Here is a 4421-nt window from a genome sequence, read left to right as displayed (position 1 = left end):
GAACATCGGAGGAGAGACACTTGCCTGGATACAGCACTGGTCTCGCTAGGAAGTTCATTTTGTCTACTCTCACAGTTCTCTGAAAACGTTCATATTTTGGTAACATATGTAGCAGTGGTGAGTGTGGTGCTGCCTAAAGGTTACAGGTTATTTTCCATATGATTTCTTATTTTATTTTCGAACTTTGTCTTCTATCATTTATGTATATTCATAGTTTTATTCTATTTCATCTTATCTTTTACTTTATAGTGTTTTCTGAACGATGAGAATATTTTCCAAGTTGTTTTTAATATGTTATGATATATCTTCTCAAATTGAATAGACTATGAGGTACTTATTGATATCAAGGTTTTATTTTTCATGAAGTCTTTTTTCATCTTTCTTTCTAAGGTTAGGATACATTTCATTTTGTTTTTGTCTGTCTCAATCACCTTCTCTCTTTACTTTGTATATTTTGCCTTATGATTATTATTATTATTATTATTTTTTTAACAAATCGTATTCACAGCGCGTAGGTTGTTGTTCTGGACTCTTTCTTCCCTCCGTCACCAATATTCCCTTCAGAGTCTGTATTTTACTTTGGACTTTAAACTTCAACCTGATTTACCGTTCATAGAATTATTGATTATTCCCTTCAGCTTCTATGTTATATTTTGTACTGCAAATTCAAGGTGATTTACCCTTCATGAAATTATTCTCTGTAAAAAACGTTTAGGGAATAAAAACCACTCCTTGTTTTCGAAATATAAATTTTCTTGAAAGGGTCACTCTTACTGATTTGAATATTATATGTACATCTACCTTGGTCCAGAGGAGTTTATCAGTTTTCACTATAAAAGTTAAGTAGCCTATTCCTCAAAGTATACACACACACACACACACACACACACACACACACACACACACACACACACACACACACACACACACACACACATATATATATATATATATATATATATATATATATATATATATATATATATATATATATATATATATATATATATATATATATATATATATATATATATATATATATATATATATATATATATATATATATATATATATATATATATATATATATATATATATAGATAGATAGATAGATAGATAGATAGATAGATAGATAGATAGATAGATTGATCAGTGTCAATCTTTTCTTGTTTTTCTTCCTTAAAGATGCAGAACAAGGCTATCTTACAAAACGAAGTATTCTTAGGTATAGAGCAAAGCTATCTTAGGAAGACTTCTCAGTGAGCTCATCCACAGTGGACAAATTAAGCCTGGCTTTGACGTTGAACTGAAAAATAGATCTTTATCACAGTTTTGTTCGACGGAAAGCTGCTATCGTGAACTTAGTGATACCAGGGATGTGTGGCCTGCCTTCCATTGTCTCCCAGCTCATGGCGAGTTACCAGTTAGTAAGTTAATGTGAAGTGCTCGCGTTGTGCACAATAATTTATGATATATTAATTGGGGATATAATTTTGTAGAGTAGATTCTGACATATTCATGATGGCATAAGCAAAGTGCGTAATTAAAAGCAGAACATTGCGTCAACATCGGCTGGTAAGGATCATATGTCAGGGGAGATTTAAAATGGTCGCCAATATTAACTAACAACACAAAGATGATGTGCCATAACTCTTGGTACAACTATTGTCGCGTCATGTTGATCACGGCTGTGTGTGTGTGTGTACCTGAGAGAGAGAGAGAGAGAGAGAGAGAGAGAGAGAGAGAGAGAGAGAGAGAGAAACTTTAAATATGATTTTCTCGTCTCTCTCTCTCTCTCTCTGATTTTCTCCTCTCTCTCTCTCTCTCTCTCTCTCTCTCTCTCTCTCCAAACATCCACGTACACCTACGTACTAACACACAGACATACACACGCTAAGACACACACGCATGGAAGAACTCTTCAAATTTGAGAGAGAGAGAGAGAGAGAGAGAGAGAGAATCAGGTCAGATTCATTGCCATTATCTTCGTATTATCAGACTTGTAACCTTTTCAACGATGTTCCTTTTGTATTTATCCTTTTTGTAACCTCCAGATCCCCACCTCCACTCCACCTGAGTCCGCCCCCACATTCACCTCCACCGTCTTCTGTTTACGTCATCCACACGAACCTCAGCTCAGTTTCCACTCTAAATAATCAAGGTAATTGAAGTAGTGTGTCTTTCTTGTCGTTTTTGTTTTCTAATATCCAGTGTATCCTTTCTTATAATGTACTCGTAACAGAGGAAACACTTAATCCTCATGTGCCAATCACAAAAGTAACAATGTATTTTTCTGTTCTGCTTTCACGTGATTATTTTGTGGTATTTTCAATAGGAAGCTGGTATTAGAGAAATTGTGGGAGCAGGTAAGAGTTACTAATCTGATATAGCTAGTAACCCTTTGATCCTCCCTGAATCCTGTTGACTTTCTCTATTTCCTTTCCTTCAGTGGGATGCAGGAGAATAAAACAATGTACAGCTACTGAACTTTGTCAAGTCTACCTTCCTACGACCAATGAAACTCGAGTATGTTAAATTGTACCGTTTGTTCCCTTCCTCTCAAATTTTACTTTTCTTTCCAGTCAGTGTGAAGGAGGAAACAAAACAATGTACAGCTACCGAGGCTTGTACAGTCCACCTTGCTACGATCAATGAGACTCGAATGTGGAAACTTGTACGATACTTTAACATGTAAACTAAACTTGAAGCGTACGTTCTCCTCTATCTGGCCTTCCCTTCTTCCTCCCTTCCTGTGCGAAACGAAAATAAAAGTGCGCGTTGGTACCAAAATTTGCACAGGCAGTATCTGCAAGGACTACTGAGGTGGAGTGCGAGGACCTGTAGCTAGTATTCATTCTCTTTTTTCTGTCTTTCTTACTGCCCTGAAGTGTGAATCATGAAAATAGGACAACTGTGGTGTTAAAGATTCTTACAAAGACATCCTTTCAGTGGCCAATGATTTAAACGTGTAAACTTGTAGCTATTGTTCTCTCCCTCACTCCCTCTTCCTGCCCTCCTTTGTGAAACATAAGAAAAAATCAATGGGTTGAAACCGAAGGTTGTACTGCCAGGGAGTCAGCCTTTCCTACGTGCGACAAACAAAAGCCTATTAACCAATAGCTATCGTTCTCTCCCTCCTACCTTCTCTTCCGCCTTTCCTTCAGTGTGAAGTGTAAAGCTAGAAAAAAATAACAAATAAATAAAAGGCGTATCTGAAAAAAAATGGAAAAACACTCCAATAAAATAATTTCTTCTGCTTCTACTAAAACCTGAGTATTTGAAACTGTATCCTTCAGCCGTCCCTTATCTCACTATCATTGTTCTATCCTTGTTATGAAGTAAAATATTAAATGAGGACGTGGCCACCGACTCTCGCAGTGAGCCTTCCTGGAACAGAGACTTGATACCTGGATCTCTCACTCACTCGCTGTGTCGACCTTATTTTCTTCTAGTTCTTCAGTCTGACGGAAGAGAATAAATGAGGACGTGGCGTCTCTGTTTTTCACACTAGGCATTTCTACTTTCAGTGAGGCCGGAAAGTTTAGACGTGTACCTTCCATTAAGGGTTTTTCTTATCATCTTTAGCTTTAGTGTGTGGGAAGTAAATGAGAGAGGGATGAGATACTTAAATTCCCACCCAAGCATTTATACATCTAGTTAAACATTGGAAATATGTCTGTAACCGTGACCTTATTCTCTTTCTTGTCTGAAGCAAAAAAATAAATGGGAACTAAGGTACATAAACTCAAACACTAAGCTTTTATAAGACTAACAAGACCTGGATATGAAAGCTCTCCGTCCCTCTCCACTTTTTCCTTCTCTTCGATTCCCGTGAAGTATGAAACAGTCAGAGGCGATCGGAATCCCCCGCTGCGAGTTATAGTCCTACAAGTGACCGAGAATTGATGGAAAATGTTTACGTATATCGGTTAAGAAATATGTTAGTATTGGTATTTAACCGCGTCGGATATGAGAGGTTTGGTGCCGTGTGGCATTGAGGGAAGCGAAGAGGCGATAGTTTCCAGTTTCCTGTTTCCAGGCGCTCTCTCCTTCCCCTTGAACACGTTGAGGATTTAGGCCATGGGATATGCTACTTTTACCGCCGCATCTGTTTGATTTTTCGATGTTTGTTATTTATTTTACGATATACAGGAAATGTCATCTTAAAGCAGAGTATTGTTAAGTTAGTTTCTTTAAAACCAACACGAGTTGCAACGTTAAGGATACAGTAATGAGGATGTAGTAATGCATTTCCATTGAATTCTTGTAAAGACAAATTTTTACAGCATAAATGCAGAAGTGTTCCACGTTTAAATTTCTAGCTTTGCAAGTGATGAAAAACGCTACAATATATACTTAGGTCCAGAAAAGTTATTTATTGCAAGTTGTTATCCTCACTGTATATTCGCTGCTATTTATTT

The 4421-nt window shown here is 36.9% G+C and overlaps 1 long non-coding RNA gene across 1 annotated transcript in view; it reads left to right on the top strand.

Annotated features, from left to right (window-relative positions):
- Window positions 1-3129, top strand: part of LOC123505009 — a 37657-nt gene extending 34528 nt beyond the window's left edge. The window contains exons 4-5 of the long non-coding RNA XR_006675018.1: window positions 2055-2161; window positions 2450-3129. This is a non-coding gene — a long non-coding RNA (uncharacterized LOC123505009). The remainder of the gene's footprint in view (window positions 1-2054; window positions 2162-2449) is intronic.
- Window positions 3130-4421: the final 1292 nt, after the last annotated feature.

This window comes from Portunus trituberculatus, chromosome 17 (genome assembly GCF_017591435.1).
Source record: "Portunus trituberculatus isolate SZX2019 chromosome 17, ASM1759143v1, whole genome shotgun sequence".
NCBI classification, from domain to species: domain Eukaryota; kingdom Metazoa; phylum Arthropoda; class Malacostraca; order Decapoda; family Portunidae; genus Portunus; species Portunus trituberculatus.
The sequence above is the reverse complement of the archived record's forward strand: the minus strand, read 5'-3'. Positions and strand labels throughout refer to the sequence as shown.